General features: G+C 56.5%; 1 long non-coding RNA gene across 5 annotated transcripts in view; it reads left to right on the top strand.

Moving 5' to 3' along the window:
• Window positions 1-15827, top strand: part of LOC112809879 (uncharacterized) — a 63768-nt gene that overhangs the window by 2551 nt on the left and 45390 nt on the right. For 4 of the 5 annotated variants that reach the window (XR_012375608.1, XR_003204684.2, XR_012375609.1 and 1 more), the window contains exon 2: window positions 1687-1802. This is a non-coding gene — a long non-coding RNA (uncharacterized lncRNA). Of the gene's footprint in view, window positions 1-1686; window positions 6683-15827 lie in introns of those variants that run through there. The other variant, XR_012375607.1, reaches the window with a different exon arrangement.

Below are 15827 nucleotides of genomic sequence, written 5' to 3'. Positions count from 1 at the left end.
GCTCATGCTGTTTCATCTTCTTCCTAGGACTTAGAGCCTACTCTAGAAAATTGCTCTGCTTGCTTATCTGACTTCTTGACTGGTTTCTTCCCCTGGAATGTCACCATCACTCGGGTGGGGAGTTTTGTCTGTGTTGTTCATTGCTCTACATCGCGCTCCCAGCACGGTGCCTGTGCAGAGCAGGTCCCAGTAAACACTTGGGAATGAATGAATGAATGAATGACAGATGAGGGGGCTGAGGCCCAGAGAAAGCCCCAGGGGATTCACATTCTAGAGCTTTCTCCTGACTCTCCCCGGTCTCTGGAGCAGTTTGTTGGCAGCGCGGTTTGGGGTCCTGGGTACTAATCTCGACGCCTACTATGGGACTGTCAGCAGGTCTGCTTCCTCATCTGCAGGATGGGTCACGTGGAGGTCCCAGCGGCACAGGATTGGGGTGCCAAGGGGATGGGATGGTGTGTGGTGAGGGCTCAGCATGAAATAGGTGCTCAGTAAATGGGAGTGGCTGTGGGGGAGGCTCTGGCTTGTGGTCCCCTCCCCCTCTGCTCCAGGGCCTGTAATTACCACTTACCCCGGTCAGTGGGCCCAAGAGATTCCATGTGTGGGCAGGGCTGTGGCCGGGGTGCTCGCCCGGCCACTGGCGGGTCCCACGGGCACTGTCCGACCCCTGGGCCTCATGGCTGACATTCCAGGCACGTTTCCCAGCCCTGGGGCTGCCACAGGCCCATACAGGGTGGGGGTGGGGGCGCCGTAGGCTTCAGGCTGGACAAACCAGTCAGCCTCCCGGGCTGGGCTGCCTGACCACCAACTTCCTGCTGGGCCTCCTGAGGCCCTCCGGGCCCTCCAAGTCTTTCCGTCTGCTTCCACTGCCACCATTGCCTCCTGTCCACCGTGGCACAGAAGCTTCCATCGAGGCGCCCCCCCCCCCCCAGAAATTCCCTCCTCACATTCAGCCAGAGGGGTCCTTTAAAACTGTGGCTCAGCCGTGTTGTTCTCCTGCTGAATTGCACCCCGAGTGCTTGGAGAATCAGTCCTCACGTTCTTCCCTTGACTCACAAGGCCCCCCATCGTCTGACCTCCTCTTCCTCCTCCCCCGCCACTCCTCCTTCCAGCTGTACTGACTTCCTCGGGGTCTCCGCAACAGGCCAAGCTCGTGCCGCCTCATGGCCTTTGCACGGGCTGTTCCCTCTGTCCGGAACACTCTTCACCCAAGTGTCCACAGGGCCCCCTTCTGTCCCTTTCTTCAGGTTTCTGCTCAAGTGTCATCTTCATATGGAGCCCCCCCCCCCCCCCCCCCTCTTTCCCCCCCCCCGTATTTCCCCCCCCCCCTTTCCTGCTTTATGTTCCCCTGGGATGCTCATCACCATCTGACACCTGTGGATTTTACTTATCCACAAGGACATGAGATTTTTGTCTGCGTCGGGGCGCCCGGGTGGCTCAGTTGGTGAAGCGTCCGACTCTTGATTTCGGCTCAGGTCATGATCTTGTGGTCGTGGAGCTCGAGCCCTGGTCAGGCTCCGTGCTCCGCCGGGAGTCCGCTGGAGATTCTCTCTCTCCCTCTGCCTCTGCCCCTCCCCCTGCTCGCGCCTCTCTCTCTCTCTCTTTCTCTCTCAAATAAATAAATAAATCTTAAAAGTAAAAAAAAAAAAAAAAAAAAAAGAGTTTTGTCTGCTTTGTTCTCTGTTGTAGCTCCAGCGCCCAGCACAGTGCCCAGAACGTAATCCGTGCTCAACAAACATTTGCTGAATGACCGAACAAACAACTCTACGAGTTCTTGGCAGATAAGGACACGGAGGTCCCTCGGGGTAGGTGACCGGCCCAAGGCCACACAGCTAGTCTGAGATTGAGCCAGGACAGGAGATGAGTTTGGGTTCGTGAGATCCTGGAGCTGGCACCTCCGAAACTTTCAGGAGCGGAGCAGATGGGACCGAGGCCCTAGCAGTGAATCCTGATGATTCTGTCGCCCTGCCAGCCCCGGGGCCAGGCAGTACACGGGCTGATCCAGGAGTCCCGGCCTGCCTGCCCAGGCATTCCAGGCTCTGACCCAGGTTCCGAGCTTTCTATTTTGAGCCTCCTAGTCCTGAGGACTGTGTGTTCCCAGCAGGCGGCGCGGGCCAGAGGCTGAGCCTGGGTGTGGTTGTCACCCTAACTAGGGCCTTGCTGGTGGGTGCTGGAGCTGGGGCCCTGCCAGGGAGCCCAAGGACCTAGATCCCTCGGTCCTTAGCCTGCTGTCTGCTGAGGCCTCTGGCACAAGCCTCGTTCTCTGCCTGACAGTCCCGCATTCAAGCCCCTGCCCTGGTATCTCGCTGGAGTGCTATTGACTCATCCCACCTTGGATGATATGCTTCTGGTTGTGCCCAGGACTTTGGGGCCCATTCAAATTCTGGCTCTGCCCCTTTCAAGAAGTGACCTTGGGCAAGTCACTTCACCTCTCTGAGTCTATTTCCTCACCTGGGAAATGGGGACAAGAAGAGGAGCTGTCTCCTGGATTGCTAGGGACATTCTGTGTGATAAATCCAGTGAAAGTGCCCCATACTCAGCAAGTATGTGATAAGGAGCCCCCTTCCGGGAGGCGTTTCTTCCCCATGTGCCCTGATTTCTTCCCGCCACTGCCCCTCTCTCTACCTGGTGCATGTGCATCAATTGTCGGTTGCTTGTCTGTCTCTCCCTCTAGAACATCAGCTCCACCAGGGGAGGGGCTTTTGTTTGCCTTTTTCACTTACCTGTGTCCCCTGGGCCCATCACAGCACCTGGCACACAGTAGGGGCTCAATAAATCTTTGGTGAAAGAACGAAGACATGAATAATGACCCCTTGGGGAACACAGGCCCTGACCTCAGAAAGTGTGTCCTCACTACCCCCCTCAGCCCCGGGTGGGGGGCACCTAGCATTCTTGGGTGCTTGTTGGTTCCAGATACCAGCTCCCCCCCCCCCCCCCCCCCCCCCCCGCTCCACCTCATCTGGCAGCCAAGGGCGCCGTGCAAGTAGCATCAGCCTTGCCTCACAGATGGGGAGAGGGAGTCACCTGTCTAACGTCACCTGGTGGGCAGCCCCTGAGCCAGGATTCCAGCCCAGTACTGTCTGCGGGAAGGCTCAGTCTTTCCCCGGAGGGGGATGGTAGTGATGGAGAGGATGATGGGGTCAGTGATGGAGTCCTGGGGGAGGGAGGTTTGGGAAAGGAGTCAGCCCCTCCCGAGTTCCGTCTCTCTTTGTGTCTCCCTGGATCCCTGTGTCCCTGTCTTTGTCCTGTCTCTCTTTGACTGTGTGTCTCTCTCCCTGTCTTGTGTATTTGACCCACTGCAGCAGACGCCTGGCTTGGGGGTTGAGATGTCGGTGACTCAGGTACCTCTGGCTTCCCCCAGCCCCAGCATCATGATCAGTGGCTGCTAAGCATGGAGGGGGCTCTCCCCTGACAGCCCCGCCCGTTGCCTGCTGTACCTCTTTGAGGGCAGCCTTCCCAAATTAATTAATTCAATAGTTTATTTCCCCAATGCTGGGGACACCTTGGGCAAATTCCTTCACTCTCAGCTCTGTACATAGGGCTCCGGTGGGATCTACCCCTTTAGGATGTTGCGAGAAAGAAATGAGTCTGTGAAAGGAAGAGCTCGGCTTGGCCCCAAGCACGGCAGGTACTCAATACACGTGCTTGTGGATTCATTCGAGGGTCCCCGAGATGCTCCCTGACGCCTCCGCCAGGCCAGCCTGGTGCTGGGGGGAGGGAAGGTGAGGGACGGCACAGGTGCCAAAGACACAGCCCTTGTCCTCACCTAAAGGCTGGAGACTTTCAAACGCATCTCTCCAACCTGGACATCTCCCCTGACTCCAGACCAGAGTCTCACCCACAAAAACCCCTGATCCTCTCCCAAAACTATTCCCGTCTCAGTTACTGGCTCCTCCATCCTCCAGGTGTACCCCCAAACCTGGCAGTCAGCCTTGACCCTTTGTTCTCACTTGCTCCCACATCTGATTGCTCACCACAAGCTATTGCATTGCAACCCCCCCCCCCCATCTTCACTGCCCTGCGCTGGCCCAGGCCACGAGCCTGGGGGCCTCATGCGTACAGTTTGTTCTCCACACACAGCCAGAGGGGATGATCCCCTTAGACCTAAGTCAGATCCTGTCCCTCCCCTGCTCAGAGACCTCCCAGGGCTCCCGCCTTGCTCAGAGTAAAAGCCAAAGTCACCCCCGTGGTCCTCAAGGCCCTGTGTAATCCCCTCCCCCAGCAAACGCTGTACCTCTCTGATGACTTCATCTCCTCCCACCCTCCCCCTGCTACTCCTTCCCAACCCAATGGCCTCCTTGCTGTTCCTCTAATAAGCCTCAGACCTTTCTACCCCGGGCCTTTGCACATGTTATTCCCTGTGCTTGGAAACCTATTCACATGACTCGCTCCCCCTTCAGGTCTCAGCATGGATGCCACCCCTCAGAGCAGCCTTCTCTGAGCCCCCTTCCCTTGCCAGCATCAATATCTTCCACCTCCTTTATACTGTCTCTCTCTGCACCCTGATCCTGCTCTATTTGTTCTTTGTGAGTGGAGGAGATTTCCCAGGGGAAAGGTACTCCCAAGAAGGGGATAGCATGTGCAAAGGCCTGGGACTGTGAGCAGTGAGGGGGTTCAGGGTGGTGGCAGAGGAGAGGTTGGTGAAGACAGGACAGCGGGCTGAGCTCCAGGAGAAAGCGGTGCCCTGCAGTCAGTAGGCTGGGGTCATCTTGGTTCCGTTCCTCCCTGGCTGTGTGACTTCAGGAAGCCCTGTCCCTCTGTGCACCCAAGAATCTTCAACTCCTGGTGGAGACCACCTAAGTGGACCCATTATTTGACAGATGGGGAAACCGAGGCTGCAAAACTTCTATGACCTGGTTAAAGGTCAACCCAGGCATAGGGCTAAACCAGGGATTGTTAGCAGTCACTCAAAATTTAGCATGAATGAGTTTCCTGGGTTCTCGGCTACCCAGTGCCCTCTAGACCTCAGAGGGCCTGGAAGGCAGGGTGAGTGCAGGGCTGAGGCTCTCGGGGTTGGGCAGAGAAAGCAGGAGTGTCAGGCTGGTGAGGATAGGGTGTAAGTTTGTTGGGGTACACAGTCACCACATCCGTGGTTATGACACGGGCAGGTGACACAGGCTGCCTGGGAGTCACCCCTGGGCCACGCAGCCTTGTCACATAAACCTCCCCCTCCGCGCACAGCCTGACTTGTACTCTGCTCCCTGAGCTGCCATTTCCTGATGTTGTGACTCCGGGCAAGTCACTTCCCCCTCTCTGAGCCTCAATTTCCTCTTCTGTAAGGGGAGATAGTGGAAGTACCCGCGCTGCTGGCTGTTGGGAGGATTCACCCCATCCCTGCCACACCGACCCACTTGCTATCCCTCAAATGTGCCAGGCATGTCCTACCCCAGGGCCTTTGACCTTCCCATTCTCAGGGCCTGCTATACCTTCCCAAAGGTGTCTTGCTCTCACTCCTCCCTTAGGTCTCTGCGCAAACGTCACAGCTCATCGAGGCTTCCTCTGACCCCAGACACCCCCTTCCTCTCTTAGTTCGTCTCTGTAGCTTTTATCACTACCTGAGACATCATGGTTTTGCTTCTTTGTTTACCGCCCCAAGGACGGCAGCTCCATTTCTGTCCCTCATGATCATTGTTATGTTCCTATCCCCCAGCATGGCACCTGGCTCAAGAAGGTGCTCACTGAAGACTTGGCAGAGTGGCTGAATGAATGAATGAACAAATGTCAAGCGCTCAGCACCAGGCCGGGCCATGCTAAGCCCTCCCTCCCCAGCGTGGTGAACGGTGTGCTTCTCGGCAGTGGCTTCCCAGTGCCCCTTCACTCCCAGCTGCCTTAAATCCTGCTCTCACCAGCCCTGTGCTCCTGCTTTGTCCGCCCGGCCCAGCTCCCCGCTGCCGACACCATCTCGTCCCTGGGTCAGGGCAACCTCTGGGGAGTCACAGGGCTGTGGGGCGGGCTCCCCCAGGCTCTACCTCTAGCTCTTCTTACATCCCCCCCCTCCGGCGGGGGGGGCAGAGGCTGACGGGAAATGGGCAGAGCCATGCTTTGAAGCTCCCCTGGGTCAGACCCACCGGGCTCCTGGGCCTTCCTTCGACGTGGCCTGATGTGACCCTGCTATTGCACAAATGGGACAGCGAGACTAGAGAGGGGCAGCCGTGCTTGGCGGCTCGCCTTTGGGGCTCCTGAGGCGTCCAGGGCAGCTCCCAGAACAGGCCTGGGACTCAGGCGCCTGTTTTCCAGATGGCAAGACTGACTCTCGGAGAGGCTTTGAGACCAGGTTTGAATCTCATCCTCCCACTTCCTGGCCGTGTGATCCGAGGCTTGTCCCTCGGTCCCTCTGAGTGACAGTTTCCTTGTCTGTAGAACGGCGCGCTCATGGTTTCCAGCTCATGGGGGTGTTTGGGAGGACAAGACCAGCCATCCGGCCGGCATCTCAGGTCTGCGGCCCCTTCCCTGGACCTCAGGTGTCCCGGCTCCGGAGCCCCCCGGGCCCGGGCCACTCTGGGGCCGGCGCTGGGCCTCATGGTTGGGGTAACGCACAGTCCCAGGAGGCCACCACCGCTGCTGCTGGTTTAGTTTTTCCCTCCCCGACTTCTCCCCTCCTCATCCTGGCCTCCCTTCTCCAGAGCCAGCTTGTTTTTGTTTTCTGTTTTTACGGCTCCATAAATGAGTCACGAGCCTGATTTGATTTAATTTCGTTGTAACTGTTATCTTTTCAAGCTTGTTTTTTTCCACTCAGTTACTCACGAGACCACAAAACCTAAACAGGATAGGGCCTTCCCCAGTTTGCTGCCCCGCACCCACAGCACGGCCTCCTGGGCCTCGGGGGCTCGGGGCCAGGGTCAGCCACTCCTGGAGGACTGAGGTGGGGTCCGGGGGGCTTCTGGGGGGTAGACGCTCAGTGTGCTGGGCGGGGCTGGGGGTCTTGAGTCCCGGGGCCGTAGCCCTGATCCCTGTGCTGTGTGACCCTGGAAGTGTTGTTTAAACTCTCTGGGCCCGATTCCTCCTTGGCTATAGCTTTAGAACAGGGAGTCAGAAACTCAGACATCTGGGGGTCAGGAGGTGACATGTTGAGTGAGGTGGGCTGGGTGGCGACTGCCATGAACTGGAGAGAATAGGCCCTTCTCAGGGGACAGCTGCCTCTTGGCCGGCACTCGGCCCAGATCTTTCAATTTATCAAGAGAAGCCAGAAATCTGAGGTCGCATGTGAAAAGTCCTGATTTTTAAATGTTGGCCAACGAATCAAATTAAAAACAACAAACAACCCAACTCTGTGGACACGTCTGGTTTAGAAGGTTCTAGAAGAGTCAGCCCTGCCCACACACACTCCAGCTGTGGCTGGAGTTCCTTCTCCCTCCACACCTTTGCCAAGCAGCTCCCTCTGCCTGGAACACTCTCCCCTCTTCTTCACCTCATCTTTCTGGATGGTGAGTGTGTCCCTGCTCTCCCACAGCCCGCTGGGTGCCCCTGGTCACCGTGGGGCTGGGGATCGCGCTTTCAGTCATCTCTCCCACCGACAATGGGCTCAGGAGGACCACATTAGGAGCCAGTGAGGGGCTAAAGAAGGGGGGCTCAGGGGGAAGGCAGGACCCTGGCCAGGGAGAAGGAGGGGCTGAGGGCTGCCTCTCCAAGCTTGAGTAAGGCCATGTGACTGGTGTGCACCAATCAGGCGCATCCATGCCGCTTTTATGAATCAGAAGTTGGAAATGTTGGGGGTGGGGCGCAGGAGTCCATTCTGGGGTGGGTGGGGCCACAGCTTCCTCTACTTTCCAGAGGCTGCAGTGGGCGGGCCAGTTCTAGGGACAGTGACCAGGGCCCAGTGGCAGTCACAGGGCAGACTGAATAATTTTGCAGAGATGCCTCTCTCTGTGATTATTTAGGGTTGGTCAAATGCAATGAAAAGGATATTGCACTCTGCTGTCGTGCAATTTTGTTTAAATATATTTAAATACAGCAACACTTGATTGACTTTGTTCATCCTAAGAATTTGCATAGTTATATGTGAGGAGAAGGGAAAATCAATATATTTTTCACCTTTTTTTTAGACATTGCAAAATAGGGTCCTCGTCAAATTTCTTTAAGGTGGATCTTTATTTTGAAATTTTGGCCCCAATTCTGGATGAATTCACCTTATGTGGCTTTTTACTGGGCCAAATTGTCTACCTTTGTTTTCTGAGCTTCCGTGTGAGTTCTCCAGAATTTCCGACCCCTGCACGGCCAGGCGCAGGTCATGTTCTGTGAGGGGTACTAGGATCTCCAATGCTGGGAAGCCCTGGGATGTCTCGCAAGCTGGGGCCCATCATCCATCACCCCCACCGGCGGCCTCAGCCTTCCAACCTTCTGGCCTAGTCCCTGCCTCCACTTTTGTCTTGCCCTCTGGCCTTTCTCTCTCCAAGCCAGGACCTGGGTGACCCTCAGCAGTGCACCAGCCTGGAACAGAACCTCGGTGGATGCTCAAGGTCATGGAGTCCTGGAAACAGAGAATTCTTCCCTCTAGGACAAAGGAATCCTGGCTCTTGGTCGACCAAGCCCCTGCAATTCTAACATTCGAATGCATGGGGGGCCTGGGAGACCCAGGCCCGGCCCCTCGGTAGATCTTTATTGAGCATCTGTCAGGTGCCAAGCGCATAAGGGAACAAAACAAGCAAACTCCCTGCCTTTGTGGCACTTATATTTTAGCAGGGGAGACGATCAAGAGACAAATGAGTGAAAGAGCTTATCGGATGGTGAGATCAGTGAAGGGGGCGAAGGGGGACGAGAAGTATAGGCGTTGCAGTGTCACATGGCCCGTCACAGAAGGAACAGGAGGCTGGAGGAAAGTGAGGGGACCAGTCCTGCAGACATCTGGGGCAGAGTGTTCCAGATGGTGGGAAGAGCAGATGCAAATGCCCTGAGGTGGGAAAAATTTTGCATTGTTGGGGAAAGATAAGAAGAGCGATCTGGCCCAGTGAGCAGGGGGGAGGCCAGCAGGGCCCAGATCACTCAGGGCTGTGGGGGCCCGGGAGGAGGAGTTTGGATTTTATTGCAAGTGAAGTGGGAGCCCCTGGAGGGTTGTGACTTAGGAGGGGCAGGGTCTGACTTAGGCTCCGACCCAGGCTTTCCCTGCCTGGGCACTCTGGACAGTCAGCCAGCTGGTTCTGTGTTGTGGGGGCTGTCCTGGGCATTGCAGGAGGCCGAGCAGCATCTCTGGCCTCTCCCCACTGGAAGCCAGTGGCGCTTCTCCCTCCACCCAGTTGTGACAACTAAAAATACCCGCAGACATTGTCAAATGTGCCCTGGGGTGCAAAATCGCCCCCAGTTGGGAACTATTGGTCTAACAGGATTCCTCTAGCTTAGAATGAGGAGAGCAGGCTGTAGGCATTCCAGGGAGGGCGAGGGAGTGGAGGGACGGAAGAGAGGAGAAGCCCTTGGATTCTGAGCCTGTTTTGAAGGTGAGGTGAGCAGGATTTGTTGAACTGCCCCCTGGAGAGCGAGAGGGAGAGAGAGTCCGTCCACCTAGGGTGTTTCAAGAAGGGATTCTGAGACTGAAGGAAGCCTTGGGACCCCTGCTCCAGTGCAAGGATTGCAAACTCCAGGACCAGGCAAGCAGTGCCGATGGTGACGTGGCTGGAAAGAGGGGCAGGCCTGTCTCAAGGGTGGGCACGGCTCAGTTTCAGCCCAACGGCGCCATGTGGAAAGGCCAGGATTTCCAGTTTTCCACCAGAAGCTATAAATCTGGATTGACTTTTCTGGAGTTTTCAATGTTGGGGAAATCTACGAATAGAGAGATTTGCCCTGAGGGCCATGCGTTTGACATCCCTGTCCCCCTCCAGCTCTCTCATCTTGCAGATGAGGGGCGCCCCGGAGGAGAACCGGAGGGGTAGCTGCTGCCGAGGAGGGCGGCCTCCCCTGGGTCGGGCGGGGCTGTGAGCCCTCAGGGACGGAGGTGGGGCCTGGACTCCACTCTGAAGAAGGGTCAGCTGCCGACTCAAAAAGAGGAGAGGGCATTCCAGGAGGTGGGGGAGTGTGAGCAAGGGTGTGGAGGTGGGACTATGGAAGACTGTTTTCGAGGAGGAGGAGGGAGATAAGAAGTGATGGAACCAGGAGGGAAGGGGATAATGGGTGTGTGTTACCAGGAAATACGCGGAGAGGCCAGACCAAAAGCAGGACTGGAAAAAATCACAAAAGGACTTCAATAATATTAATAATTTCACTTCCGAAATTGTTTGGCAACAAGCAGCTCATTTATTTTACCACTGACTTTGGGTTCTTGGCAATCCCCACGTACACCAGGGAGTGTTTGCCCAACAAGGAACATTCTCGTTTGCAGTTTGTTTTCAAACGGCACGAAAATTTTCGTAAATACTGTGTTAGGCATTTAATGCTGAATTGTGAAGTTTGAGTGGATTAATGAAAGATTTATTCATTTCGATTGAGCAGGTTTCTTTAAGTGTTTTAGAGGCAAAAACATTTATTTTCCAAATCTCCCTTGCAAATTTTCCACCTCACAGCAGCCAAAATTTGAGGTGACGTGTGCAAAAATAGCTGACGTATAATGATAGAAAGGGATAAGGGAGGTTTAGAGAGAATCCGAGAGAGTGTGCTTTCAGCAGGGAGGATCAGGGCAGGCTCCCTGGAGGAGGCGGTTTTTAACCCCAGTGGCAAAGGATGGGTGAACTATAGACCAGGCAGATGGGTTAGGGTAAGTGAGGGCATGCCAGGTGGAGGGCCCTGTGTGTGCAGGTGTGAAGGTGGGAATCATGGGGTGGGGGCCTGGACCAAGGGAACCGGGGCTGGGGCTAGCCATGGCAAGAGGCACTACAGGAACCAAAGGGCAAAGCTGAGACCTGTCAGGAGCACAGCCAGGCCCAAGAGCGGAGAGTGTGAAGAAGAATGAGGAGCTGACCTCCTCTGTTTAAATTGCTCGTGGGTCCAGAAGGGTGGCAGAGAGTGTGGATGCCTTGTCCTTCTATCCATGGCCTAGGGCTGCTTCCCCTCACCCCAGCGGAATCATCTGAGGTGAAATATCAGAATAAGTCACCTATGTTGAGTGCCTGCGGAATGCCCAGCTCTTCCTCCCACCGGCAGCATTGGGGAGGTGTTATGATGCCCATCTTGCAGAGGACATGGAGGCCCAGAGGCGTTATGCTCCCTACCTGAGGTCACACAGTAGGATTGGAACCCAGACCCGCCTGAGCCCCAAGTCCATGTTCTAACCTCTGCTCTGTAATGACCCTCATGTGCTCCCGCCAGGTCTAGCTCCCTGTGACCTGAGGACCAGAGTCATCCCTATCAGAGGGGTAAACTGAGGCTCTGAGCGGTAGAGTCACTTCCGTGACATCACACAAATAGAAGGGGTGGAGCCAGGGCCTGCATCCCCAGGGCCACTTGACTCTGGAGCCCCCTCTCTTGCCACCAGATGACACAGCTGCCTGCCTTCCCAGGCCTCTGTTTCCTTGTCTGATAAATGGGGGTGAGGACAGTGTGTACCTGGATGGGGTCCATGCGAAGATCAGTGGTGGTGCATATCAATCACCCAGCTCAGTGTGTGGCACTTAGTAGGTGCTTTAAAAAAATGATGGCTGGGATTATTTGTGTGAAGGTGGCTGCCTATTAAATGAGTGACTTAGGGGCGCCTGGGTGGCTCAGTCGTTAAGTGTCTGCCTTCGGCTCAGGTTGTGATCCCGGGGTCCTGGGATCGAGCCCCGCATCGGGCTCCCTGCTCCGTGGGAAGCCTGCTTCTCCCTCTCCCACTCCCCCTGCTTGTGTTCCCTCTCTTGCAGTGTCTCTCTCTGTCAAATAAATAAATAAAATCTTTAAATAAATAAATAAGTGAGTGAGCGACTTAATGTCAGACATTTAGAGTAGTGCCCTCAGTGGCACTCATGTGCCTGAGGATAGAGTAGGTGCTCAAGAAATGCTAAGTGTTATTACTCTAGGACCTACCCCAGGGGACAGCCCGATATCCTTCCAAACTTGCTTCCTTCCCAGATGGCCTTCCTTGTGTTCCTGACTTCATCCAGTCAACTGGCCTCAGGGTCTAGGTTAGGATTTGGGGGTAAGGAGGATGCAGAGCCTCCTGCCCTTCAGTCAGACAGACGCCGAGAGCACTGGATGACGAGTCCAGAGATCTGGGTTTGAACTCTGGACTCACTGTGTGGCCTCTGGCAAGTGCCTTGCCCGCTCTGAGCCTCAGTTTCCCCTTTCGTCTGCAGAGCCTGGGCCAGGCTGCCCTGGGAGGTGCCTGCCCTGCACAGGGATGGGGGCAGTTCCTGTGTCCCCTGTGGCCACCAGGCCCCACCTCCGGCCTCCTGAGCTGCAGGCCCGCCCGGCTCAGCTCTGACGACCAAGCAGCCAATCTGTTTACTGAACTGACTGACCCCTTCCGGGAACTCGGCCCAAGCTTCCCAGAACTCGGGTATTAATGACCCGGAGCCACATGACAGAGCATGACACAGCACTTTTGGGCTCGGGGCCGGGCCCAGAGGGGCGCGTGGGGGGCCGCGGCCCAGCCCTCAAGCCCGGCTGGCCGGTGAGTCAACCCGGCCTCCTTCAGCTCCCTGATCCCAGCCACCCTGCCGCCCTCCCCCACCCCAGGACCTCCTCTCCCCGGTGGGGCCACCCCAGGACCCCCGGGCTTCTGCCCCAGTGACCTAGAAGAGGTCGTGGGTGATCAGGGCTGCCCTCTGGGGTTACAGATGGGGAAAGCAAGGCCCAGAGAACTGGAGTAAATAACTGTAAACACTTATTAAGCGCTTACGGTGTTCTAGGCACTGGGCAAATATCTCATCCTAGTCTTACGACAACCCTAATGAAACAACGAATGCCACATGGGGAAACTGAGGCTCAGAGGGGAGCAAGGGCATGCAACCACGCGGGCCGCACTGAATCCCAGCAGCTTTTTTTGACCTCAGGTGACCTCCTTCCAATTCCTCAACAATTCGACAGGGAGGGGCCACGCGGTCTATTCCACAGCTGGGGAAACAGGCCCAGAGGGGCTGAGTACTGTGCCTGCGGTCTCAGTACTAGTCGGCTTCAAGGACCAGTGCTCAGAACCAGTGCCTGGCATATAGCGCTCAGGCGATATCCGTGGGCTGACAAGGGTGGGTGAGCGCACACACGGACTTTGGTGCCCAGCAGAGCTGGGTTCGAATTCTGACTGTGCCTTTCCCTGGCTGCTCGGCTGGAGCATGCAGCTGCACCCTGCTACGCCTCGGTTTCTTCACTGGCAAAGGGTCACTGTGGTGATCCTGACATTGCAGCGTGGCCGTGAGCGCTGTCTGTAGTGTTCCAACAGCTCCTGGGCCTGCAGAAAGTGCCCCATGAACACTGATGGTCACGGTCCGCATCTTCTCCGGGCCTGGGTCTCGGAAGCCATGTTGGGGTCAGTCTCTGGGCCCCGCGCCTGCCTCCTTCGCTCTTTGCTGCCCAAGGGCAAAGTGAGAGTGGTGGTTTTTATGGGGCTGGGAACCAGACAGGCTCTGGGGCTCAGAGGGAGCCACCTGGTTCCCAGTCCCTGAACTTCGGGCTGGGGGTGGGGGTAGGCAGGGGAAGGGCAGCACTTTGATGATCTTCCCTTCATGTTACAACCATTGCTTGAGCACCTACTGTATACCAGACTCCAGGGAACAGAGTGGCGAACAAGGTCTCTGCCTGCATTCCCGTGGAGGACACAGGAGATTAGCAAGCAAACCCATGAACAGATAAGAGAGTTTCAGGCAGGGAGAAGGCCACGGCAGAGATAAGTAGGGATGTTTTGGAGCTGCGTGGATCAGAGAGGGTTTCTCTGAGGAGGTAGTGTGGAGAGACATCTAAAGGAGGAGAAGGAATGGACCCCAGGGGAAGGGATTTTCAGCAGGGGGAACAACAAGGGCAAAGGCCCCGGGGTGGGTTTGGGCTTGGAATATTCCAGGAAATGTAGGAGGCCAGGTGGTTGAACAGAACCGGGGCGGGGGGGTGGGGAGGTGAGGGGTGGCGGCGAGTGACAGGAGATGATGCTGGAGAGGTCAACAGGGCTGAGATCAAATCCCTATTTGTGGGCTGAGTGCCACTGGCAGGATCTGAGTCGGGAGGGCACTGATGTGACCCAATGTGACGGACAGCAAGCCTTCACATACTCTGACATTCAAATTTTCTACCCGTCTGACAGATGAGCTAACTATGGCCCAGGCCAAGTTCACCCAGGAGGTCAGCGGCAGGGTGGGGATGAAACCCAGGGTGGCCGGATGGCCAGTGCAGGACAACCGCCCCAAAGGAGAGGGAAGTGAGACCACGGGTTGAGGACTAGAGGGCTCATGGGTCAGCAGAATGGGGCCCTGCAGCCCAAAGTGCTGCAAGCTTCCGGGCAGAGGAGTGCCCTCTAAGCCGAGGGTGGGGGGCAAGGTGCTGGAAGAGTGGTCTGGGTAGAGGGAACAGCACGTAGAAGGGAGAGGTGATGGGGGATGTGCTACGGATCCCGATCCTGGGAGGCCTCGGAGCCGAGGGGGAGGAGCTGGGGTTTCATTCTGAAGGCCTCCTGTGTGCCGGGCCTGGGCTGGACCCTATGGACACCAAGATGGGCACCTGTCTCCCCTCCTCACTCTCCTGGGCCTTGGTTTCCTCCTCTGCAAATATCACCTGGAAAGATATTGTCAGAGCTCTGTGAGATCATTCTTTCATTCACTCATTCAGTCATTCATTCACTATTTTTTGAGCACCTACTATGTGCCAGGCACTAGGCTCAGTGCTGGGGACACAGCAGTGACGAAAACCTTGCTCTGAGGGGAGAGGTGGTATTTATGTTAAGAACACGACTCGGGAGCCCGATGGCCTGGGGTAGCTCCTCTCCCACCGCTCATCAACCATGTGACCTTGGGCAAGTTACTTTACCTCTCTGAGCCTTATCTGTAACATGGACTAGTTATAGTACCCACCTCATAGGGCTGCTGTAAGGACACATGAGTTGATACCTGTGATGTGTTTAGCACGGAGTCGGGGGCACAGTAGGTGCTCAGGAAGCGTTCCCCATGCTTGGGCTCAAATAAGGGAGAGAGACTGTAGGCCGGCAGATGGCAGGTGAGTGGACAAGATGGTGTCTGATGTGGGAAGTGACAATACCAGCTCTTAGCACCAAGTAGGTGCACAGTAGGTACTGAAGTGTTTCCCCTCCCTCGTCCCCTTCCGAGCCCAGCTTGGACTATGATAGGGACCTGAGGCTTGGGAGTCTGTATGGAAGTTGGGAAGCTCTGTGCTGATCCAGAAACCCAGGGCTGAGCTTTGGGGCCAGGGATGGCAGAGACATCCCCACCACCCCTTTGCCCCCCACACTCCCTGCACCCCATCCCCAGCAATGATCGCAGCCTGGGTGGCGGGGGGCAAGCCAGGGCCTGCCTGGCGGGTCCCCAGTAATGACACTCATTACACAGGTGTCTGGAAACACAGGGGGAGGTGAGGGCCCCAGGGGCTGCGTTCACATGGCACCCAGCCAGCCCACCCCAGGCCCTTCCTCATCCTTTATGAGTCTGGTGCCCGGGGCGGGCAAGCAGGTCGGGGGAGAGGAGTTGGCCTTGGGCCAGCTGGCGCCTGGTTAAAGGAGGGAAAGTTGAGACGTTTGGGTGCCAAGGGCTGATGTGGAGGACAGGGTAGACGGTGCTGGTGGTGTGTGTGCGTGCGTGCATGCGTGTGCGCACACTCACATGTGCGGGTGTGTACAGGGGCACAGGGAACCAGTCTGGGCCTCCCTCCAGCCCGTCCATGAGGAGGTGAGAGGGTCCATGTAGATGAAGCACTGACGGCCCCCAGACTGGGTCAAAATCTCCAACACCCATTTCCCTTGTTCGTTTACCTGACACTAATAGGTGGGCGCCAAGCTGTGC

Source organism: Callorhinus ursinus, unplaced genomic scaffold (genome assembly GCF_003265705.2).
Source record: "Callorhinus ursinus isolate GAN/ISIS: 27379988/994484 unplaced genomic scaffold, GSC_fseal_2.0 scaffold53, whole genome shotgun sequence".
NCBI classification, from domain to species: Eukaryota; Metazoa; Chordata; class Mammalia; order Carnivora; family Otariidae; genus Callorhinus; species Callorhinus ursinus.
The sequence above is the reverse complement of the archived record's forward strand: the minus strand, read 5'-3'. Positions and strand labels throughout refer to the sequence as shown.